This window comes from Canis lupus, chromosome 33 (assembly GCF_048164855.1).
Source record: "Canis lupus baileyi chromosome 33, mCanLup2.hap1, whole genome shotgun sequence".
Classification (NCBI taxonomy): Eukaryota; Metazoa; Chordata; class Mammalia; order Carnivora; family Canidae; genus Canis; species Canis lupus.
In genome coordinates, this window is record NC_132870.1 from 24,834,934 (window position 1) to 24,845,038 (window position 10,105).

General features: G+C 36.8%; 1 pseudogene; it reads right to left on the bottom strand.

Moving 5' to 3' along the window:
- Window positions 1–6,748: 6,748 nt before the first annotated feature.
- Window positions 6,749–7,625, bottom strand: LOC140623843 (lys-63-specific deubiquitinase BRCC36 pseudogene; annotated as a pseudogene).
- Between the last annotated feature and the right edge of the window lie 2,480 nt (window positions 7,626–10,105).

The window sequence follows — 10,105 nt, forward strand, 5'->3', positions numbered from 1 at the left end:
AGTTCATAGATAGGATTAAGCTGTGGGTAATGGCATTACATTTTACCCTTCAAAGTCTTTTTCTTTTTTTAATTTATTCAGAGAGAGAGAGAGAGAGAGAGAGGCAGAGTCACAGGCAGAGGGAGAAGCAGGCTCCATGCAGGGAGCCCGACGTGGGACTCGATCCCGGGTCTCCAGGATCACACCCCAGGCCGCAGGCGGCGCTAAACCGTTGAGCCACGGGGCTGCCCCCCTTCAAAGTCTTTAAAAGGATTGAGTGAGGTTTCCCTTCATTTAAACTAAATTACTGTTTTATGTTGATCTGCATATTTCTGTATATTTGTCACGACAGTGCTTGCATCCTATTTGGTGTATTGAGCAAATAAACTTTCCATTTTAAACAACAACAAAAAATATCTACTTATATAACCCATCAAAAAAATAAAATCAAAGGATTGAGTGAATTCTTCCTGTAGGAAAATATGCAACTCTTATCTTCCCCCTTTTAAAATGCTCTGCCATATAGTCCACTTTTTTTTTTGATAAAATGTGTTTTCTGTCCTTTAGCTATTTTCTCAGTAGAATTTTCAATCAGTTCTTTCAGTTTGCCTCTCAGAAAAGACATTACTATATGTTTTTCTTTTTTAGAAGATATTGTTCTCAGAAAATGCAATTCTTAAGGATTGTACATCCATGAAATTTGATAATAAAATTTTATTTAGGCAAGCATGATACAGAATTATTCCCACATTTCCTAAGAATATTATCACTCTCGTTTCAAACTTTTTTTTTTTCTTTTTCCTGAAAGATACAAGCTTTCCCTAACAATCTGGTGTATTTTCCTCCTTCAGTATTTCACTTCTCCTCTTGGATTTGCTGATAGGGCACAGAGGACTTCCCTTGGTGCTGTGCGAACTTACTCCTCTGTGTGGGCTGTGCATGTTGCAGAGCTGTCAATTACTGCTATTCCTGGGAAGCTCCTAAAACATTTAGGCTATAGGACAGTTTTTCACTTGGTTCAGAATCATTCAGGTTCTTTCTAGGACCTTCCTGGCCATTCATGTTTATCCCCTGGATGGAATCCCAGTTCCTTTGTACACACACATGGCTAGTAAGAGGTCTGTAGGTGCACTTGTAAACTGCCATTGTCAGCTTTTCACCCTAAATAGCTACTTAATCAAATGCACAGCATCTCCATTAAAAAATCATACTTTTCAGTCATTTCCATTTTTAGACAATATCTGGAATGAGAAGATAGAAAATGGACCAGAAGAAAGGGCCTTCTAATGTGATCTTTAAAAGCAGTATTTGCTTGGAGCAAAAAATTCATTTCTTGAACCGCTTTTCAAGATAATGCACTGATTATTTAACAAAAACATTATCTTTTATTGTAAGTGCTTAAAAAGAAAGCCAGAGAGCCTGAGGCTTCTATTAGAAGATATGAGAGGTTGGGAAATTTGCTGCGTCTGCCTGAAAGTGTATTCAAATTCACAGTCTTATGAGCTAAGCATAAATATTAGTTGTTAATTAAATATGCTAGTTAGAGTAATTTTTACTTTTTATCTGTTCTGAACGGCTCTATTTTCTTAATTTACTGTATTTTTTTAACAAAAGTTTCAATCTGTGCTCATTTTTCAATACTGATTAAACAATTACTAAGCCAGTATTAGACTAGTAATGAGTTAATTTAGAAGAATTAATCTTTTTTAATTGAGATGTAGAAATGTAAAGATGCAACATTTCTTAGTGTACAGTTAAGTAGATTTTTAAAAAGGTATGTAAGTATCCTGAGCCCATAGTTCAATGTATTCTAAAAATATGTATGAATTATGTGATCACTAACAAGATTAAGATATGAAAAATTTCTCTCCTCAGAGACTTCCTCATGCCCTGTCAAATCAATGAGACTACCACTACAAGGAAACCACTTTTCTGACTTTTAAAACCACAGATTAATTTTGACAATACTTGAACTCCAAATAAATGTAAATATACCATATAAATTATTTTATGTCTTACTTCTTTTACTAAACATTATGGCTATGAGGCTGATTCATGTTATTGTACATAGTAGTATATTCATAATTTTTATTGCTGTGTATGTATGAATATACCATAATTTACTAAGTCATTCTATTATTATTTGGCATTTGAATTATTTCCAGGTTTATCCTATTGTGAATAAAGCTACTATAAGGATTCTTGTACAAGTATTTTGGTGAGCATATATCTTCATTAGTCTGGAATATATACGGGTATACACAAGGTATATTCTCAGATATACACAGGCATATACCCAAGCCTAATGAGTGTACATGTCCATCAAAAGTCTTGTACAAAAATACTTCTAGCTGCTTTACTTATGGAAGGGTAGGGACATATTTGGTGATGTTTTCAGTATTTTAAATTATTTAGCTGTAATAGAGAATATCATTTGTCTATTTTTGCTTTTATTGCCTGTGCTCTCAGTGTCATTTCCAGAACATCTTTGCCAAGACTAATGTCATGAAACTTTTCTTCCATCTAATCTTCCAAAAATTTTATAATTTCAGAGCTTACATTTACATCTCTCTAATCCATTTTGAGTCACTTTTTTTGTATGATGTAAGAAAAGGGTCTGATTTCATTCTTTTGTACACAGATTTCCAGTTTTCCCAATACCATTTGTTAAAAGGACTGTCTTCATTGTGTATACTTGGCACCCTTGTTGAAGATTAGCTGATGTATACGCATGGATTTATTTCTAGGAATGGATTGATTCAGTTACATTGGTCTGTATGTCTGTCCTTATGGCTATACCATATGGTTTTAATTATTATAGCTTTGTAATATATTTGAAATCAGGAGGTGTGATGCTTTCTCCAACTTTGTTCTTCTGGCTCAAGATTATTTTGGGTCTTGGAGGTCTCCCATGGATCCATACAAATTTTAGGATTCTTTTTCTTTTCTGTAAAAAAAAAGGCATTTGGATTCTGATAGGGATGGCACTGAATCTGTAGATCACTTTGTATAGTATGGATAACAATATATTTTTTAAGATTTTATTTATTTATTAATTCATGAGAGAGAGAGAGAGAGAGAGAGAGAGAAGCAGAGACACAGGCAGAGAGAGAAGCAGGCTCAATGCAGGGAGCCTGACTTGGAACTCCATCCGGGGACTCCAGGATCAGGCCCTAGGCCAAAGGCAGGTGCTAAACTGCTGAGCCACCCATCCCCCTGGATAACAATACTACGTTCTTCCAATCCATGAGACTGGAAGTTTTTTCATTTGTGTCTTCAATTTCTTTCATTAATGTTTTGTAGGTTTCAGTGTGCAAATCATCTATCTCTTTAGTTAAGTTTCTTCTGGAGTACTTTATTCCTTTTGGGCTATTGTAAATGGAATTGTTTTCCTAATTTCCTTTGTGGATAGTTCATTGTCGGTGTATAGAAACACAATTGATTATTGCATGTTGATTTTTGTGTTCTGTAAATTTACTGAGTTTATTTGTTCTAATAGTTTTTTTTTTTTTTTAAATGAAGTCTTTAGTGTTTTCTATGTACAAGATCATGTTATCTGAAAACAGGGACAATTTTACTTCTTTTCTGATAGGGGTGTTTCTAAATTTCTTTTTCTTGCCTAGTTTCTCTGGCTAGAACTTTCAGTACTATGTCAAATAGAGAGTAAGCATCTTACCTTGTTCCTAGTTAGAAGAAAACCTTTCAATTTTTCACCATTGAATATGATGTTAGCTTTAGGCTTTTCATAAATATTTTTTTATTATGATGAAGTAATTTCCCACTAGAAAGCTTTTGCACAGCAAAGAACACCATCAACAGAATGAAAAGGCAATCTATGGATTGATAGAAAATATTAATAAACTTTATATCTGATAAGGGATTAATTTCTAAAATGTAAGGAACTCCTATAGCTCAACAGTAAAAGAACTAATTAAAGGAACTAAAGACTTGAATAGACATTTCTCTAAAGAAGGCATACAAATGGTCAACATGTATGTGAAAAGATGCTTGATGTTACCAATATTAGGGAAAATACAAAATAAAACCATGAGATATCATCCCTCAAAAAATTAAAAATAGAACAACTATATGATCCAACAATCCCAATTCTCATATTTATTCCAAAGAATTGAAATTAGGATCTTAAAGAGATAAGAGCACCTCTATGTTTATTGCAGCACTATTCACATTAGCCAAGATATGGAAAAGCCTAAATGTCCACTGGTGGATGAATGGGCAAAGAAAACATGGTATATACATGGTATATACATACATTGGAATATTATTCAGGTTTGAAAAAGGAGAAATTTTGCAATATGCAGCTGCATGCATAAACTTGGAATATATTATGCTAAATGAAGCAAACCAGACAAATATGACAAATACTGCATGATTCCACTTATATGAGGTATCTAAAGTAGTCAAACTTACAGAATCAGAGAGTGGAATGGTGGGTGTCAGTGGCTAGGGGCAAAGGGAAATGGAGAATTATTAATTAATACCACAGAATTTCAGTTATGCAAGATGAACAAGAGATATGCTGGAGAATATTGTGCCTGTAGTTAACAATACTGTATTGTACACTTAAAAATTTGTTAGAAGCGTAGATCTCATGGTAACAATTCTTACTACTTCTATACTCTGATTATTTGATTGTATTTGGCCTTTTATGAAAGACTCAATATAAAATTACTTTTGAAGTCTGTCTCTTTTTAGGGTTATTTAATATTATGAGCTTTTCCTATGACTTTCTGGTACCATATACTAGAAATGACATTAGAATTTTTATTAAAAAAGAAAAAATCAGAAATTGCATTCTAAGGGTCTGGTGGTAGAATAGATACTTATGAACACAATGAACAATATTTAACAAATAACAAATATTTAGGTTACCCAATATTAAAATTTAATATCCCCACTGAGGAAATTGAAAAATTCTACCTTTAGAAAAAGATTTTCTTTATTTATTTGAGAGGGAGACAGAGCGTGTGCGAGAGAGAGTGTGGGTGAGCAGGGGGAAGGGCAGAGGGAGAAGCAGGCTCCCTACTGAGCAGGAAGCCCATGGCGACAGGGCTTGATCCCAGGACCTGGAGATCGTGACCTGAGCCTAAGGCAGATGTTTAATCAACTGAGCCACCCAGGTGCCCTAAAGCATTCTTCTTTTTGCATAATGTAGTATACTATAAAGTTCTTCTCTAAATAATATTTTTAGTGATACACTGATAAGTTACCAAGAAAGCCTTTTGTTAGATGTTCAGTTACAAAAACCAAAACCAAAACATGCTGGAATAGATATTGCTCTACAATGTAAACTATTTCCAATTTATATATTCCACATTGCTATTCAGGGATAGGATAAATTAAAATTTTCAATATTTTTCATTATTTGTATATAGGATTCTTTATTGGTTGCATTTTGGGTTTTTAAAAATATGCATTCATCTGTGGGTGTGTGTAGGTCTACGGAATTTTAGCCTAGGTAATGTGATCAACACCATAATCAAGATTCAGAACTGTTCCATCAGCACAAAGGAACTCCCTGTTATCCCTTTATAGTCGCACATATCCCATACCCCGTCCAGTCCCTATCCCTGGCAATCATTATTCTTTATTTCTATAATCCTGTCATTTCAAGAATGCAACCATGCAGTATGGGACCTGTTGAGACTGGCCCTTTCATTCATCATGATACCCTTGAGGTCCACCCAAGTTGTGTGAATCAAAGTTGTCTGTTTCTCCTCATTGCAGAGTAGGACTCCACGGTACAGATGTTTGGTTTGATCACTCACTCGATTGCAGGACATCTGGGTTATTTCCAGTTTTTAACTATTACAAAGAAAGCTGCTAAGAATATTCATGTACAAATTTTTGTGCCATCATAGCTTCTCATTATTTTGGGATAAATATCCAGGGGTGTAATCGCTGGGGTGTATGATACAAGTATGTTTGACTTTATTAGAAAATCCCAAACTCTTTTGTAGAGTAGCTGTACCATTTAACATTCCTATAAGTAAGGTACGAGAGATCCAGTTCGTACACTCGACAGCATCTGGTATTTTCGCTATTTTTTCTTTAGCCATTCTGATAAGCATGTAATCATAATTCATTGTGGTTTTTATTTGTGTTCCCTGATGACTACTCAAGTTCAACATCTCTTCAGGTGCTTACTTGCCATCCATACATCCTCTTTAGTGAAATGTCTATTCGTGTCTTTTGCTCATTTTCGATTGGATGGTTTTTTTACTGTTGACTTTATATAGTCAAGTTTGATCAGACATATGGTTTGCCAATAAGTTCTGTCAAAAATTTCATCCTCTTGATTTTTTTTTTTAACACAGCAAAATTTTTTCATTTTGATGAAGTCCAGTATATCATTTCCTTTTAGGACTGTGCTGTTGTAGTGAAGGCCAAGGAGTTTGTTGCCTAGCCCCAAGATCCTGATGTTTCTTCAATGATTTTTTTCCTAAAAGTTTTATAGTTTTACATCTTAAATCTAAGTCTATGATCTGTTTCGAGTTACTTTCTGTCTAAGGTGTGCAGTTTAGGTCAAAGTTCATTGTTTTGCCTATGGGTGTCAATTGCTCCAGCATAATTTGTTGAAAAGACTGTCTATCCTTACTCTATTGAATTGCTTTTACACCTTTGTCAAAAGCAGGTGGGTATATAGCACACTGTCTGGATTACTGTAGCTTTAGAGTGAGTCTTGAGGTCAGGTAATGTGAGTCCTCCAGGTTCTTCAAAATTATACCTGGATATTTTCATTTTTCCACATTGGTCTCCGACTTTATTCTAGAGAAGAGAGTTCTTGCATAATCTCTTCCTTTTCTTGTTGCAATTCCTTAAGTGCTGCTGGTTTTGCTCCAGTCTGTCCTCCAACCACTGCAGGAGAGGCCCGATGACGGCTGACATTTGACTGCACAGATTCTTGGTAAACACCGAGCCATTGTGGATCTTGGTTACGGAGTCCAGATGTGTGAGGCTGTGGATCCTCCTATATGCATCCTGCTCCTCTTGACACAGGATCTTGGGCAGCTCAACTGCAGATTCAAGGCATACTTTCCATTCCCAATGGTTACATGAGGTACAATATGGATTGGGATTTCAATCCTCTCATACTCTGAGCTCTTTTGGGCCTGTATGGATTGAAAGCAAGTGTAGAGGACCCGGCCAGTCTTTGTGTTTTTATCTTCTATGAAACAGGGAAAAATAAGTCCTACAAAGCCTTGATCCATCATCTGGTACATGGCTTGTGTGCGAACATCAACATGGGAAGGCCAAACAGTTATAGGAGGATGGGAATGGTACCAGCCCACAACTCTCACGGGGCGACCTGTTAGTTCAGCCAACCTCTCTGCCTCTGTTGAGGCCACAGACAGCTGCTCTGGAGAAATTTCCACTCGATCCTTCCTCTTACCAGAACGTCGCAAGATGATGACAGAATGAACGTGAACAATTCTGACGGTGTCAACCTTTTCAGCAACTGTGCGTATTTCAGTTCCGGTATATGTGAATTTGGAGTCACTCCTTGTGTCATCATTCAACTCCCCGATGCACAGTCCCGTCACCTCCTCCTTCTCCGTGCTCAGCGCGTGGTTGAGGCACACCAGGAAGGCGTCCGACTCCAGGTGCACCGCCTGCCCCGCCATCTTGGTCCCACCCCGCTAGCGTCCGCCTTGGCCTGCCCGGGCCTGGCCAACCCGCTGCGGCGGCGCGCGGGCTCCCTCTTTTATCCCTTTTCTTTTTTTTTTCTTTTTCTTTTTCTTTTTTTCTTTTTTTTTCTCTTCTTTCTTTCTTTCTTTCTTTCTTTCTTTCTTTCTTTCTTTCTTTCTTTCTTTCTTTCTTTCTTTCTTTCTTTCTTTCTTTCTTTCTTTCTTTCTTTCTTTCTTTCTTTCTTTCTTTCTTTCTTTCTTTCTTTCTTTCTTTCTTTCTTTCTTCTTTCTTCTTTTCTTTTTGTATATTTTTTATTGGAGTTCAATTTGCCAGCATATAGCATAACACCCAGTGCTCATTCCATCAAGTGCCCCCTTCAGTGCCCATCACCCAATCACCCCAACTCCCCGCCCACCTCCCCTCCACCACCCCTTGTTCGTTTCCTAGTGTTAAGTGTCTGTCATGTTCTGTCACCCTCACTGATATTTCCCACTCATTTTCTCTCCTTTCCCCTTTATTCCCTTTTACTATTTTTTGTGTTCTCCAAATGAATGAAACCATAAAATGCTTCTCTAAAAGGCCATTTCTTAAACATCACCAACATACCACTGATATTAATTCACATTTTATTTCATTTAATCTTTACAAAAAGCTAACAGTATAGGCTTTTCTCTCCATTACATAAGAGAGGAAGTTGGAATTCAGAGAGATCAAGTAATTTTCCAAGAATTCAATGAAAAACAGAGTCAGAATTCAAACTCAAGTCGATTTGATCCCACAGATAATTACTTTGTAAAATTTATCCTCTCTCTTTATTGAGATAGCTGTTCAGGTCATATCTTAATATTACTTATGTCCTATCTTGAAGTAGTTACCTATTCAATAACATCATAGACCTGACCCTTCGCAGGATGTTAAGACTTTTAGGGTAGGCTCAGAGAGAAGGGGAAACTAGAAGAATAATATAGTATAAAGTTTGTTTTGATAAAATCTATAGTCAAGGATGGGTGAAGAGCTGAACAGGAAAAGCATATATCACATCAACAGTGTAGAAACCTGATAGAGGCATAATTCGTGTTATTCTTGATAGTTATCAAGCAATCCAAAATTAAATATATCAATATTAACATTGATAAACATTAATATTACCCTGCAACTATCATAAGTACTGACATTACTATTATTGCTATTATTCCTTCTATCATGTTTTGAGTGCTTATCATGGCCCACATTGTGTGCAAAATGTTTTTTTTTTATATTTAAAAAATTTTTTAAAAAGATTTTGTTCATGAGGGACACACAGAGAGAGAGGCAGAGACACAGGCAGAGGGAGAAGCAGGCTCCATGCAGCAGCCCAAGGTGGGACTCGATCCCGGGACTCCAGGGTCATGCCCTGGGCCGAAGGCAGTCACTAAACCACTGAGCCACCCAGTGATCCCAAAATGTTTTAAATAGTAATATCTTATTTGAGTCAGTCATTCAACGTATATTTAACACCTGATCTGTACAAAGCACTGTCAAAATCTCAAAACTTTATAAAGTTATAAAGTTAAATGGACTAAAGGTTTATGTCCCTGCAAAATTCATGCTCAGTGCCTAACCCCCAATGTGATTGAATTAGGAGGTGGGGATTTGAGGAGGTGATTAGGTCATGAGGGTAGAGCTCTCATGATTATTGACCCTGCAAAATGAATGAGATTATTGCCCCTGCAAAAGAGACTAATGAATGAGATTATTGCCCCTGCAAAAGAGACTCTAGAGCGTTCTTTTACTTCTTCACCATGTGAGGATACAGTGAGAAGATGGCCGTCTGTGAACCAGGAAAAGTGCCCTCACCAGACTCAGAATCTGTTGACATCATGATATTGGACTTCGCAACCTCCAGAACTATGAGAAAAAACTATTTGTTGTTTAAGCCACACAGTCTAGGTATCTTTGTTACAATTCCCCCAAATGACTAAGGTAGCAGGTACTATTGCATTATTATAAAATGGGGATCCATTTTATAGGTGAGAAAAATTAGCTTTAGGGAATCCTTCTAATTTATTTAATATGCAAGTGTTTGGACTAAAGAGTCATTTATTTATTTATTCATGAGAGAGAGAGAGAGGCAGTGACATAGTAGAGTGAGAGAGAAGCTCTCCATGGGGAGCCTGATGCGGGATTTGATATCAGGATCTCAGGACCATGAACTGAGCCGAAGGCATTTGCTCAACCACTGAGCCACCCAGGTGCCCCCTCTTTTTCTTTTCTTTTTTTTTTTTTTTTTAAGATTTTATTTATTTGAAAGAAAGTGAAAGAGAGAGAGAGAGAGAGAGAGAATGAGCAGAGGGAGGGGCAGAGGGAGAAGCAGACTATCAACTGAATGGGGAGCCTGATGCAGGGCCCTGGGTTCATGACCTGACCTGAAGGCAGATGCTTAACCAACTGAACCATCCAGGCCCTGTCTGGACTCTTCCTTAATCTTACCTTGTTA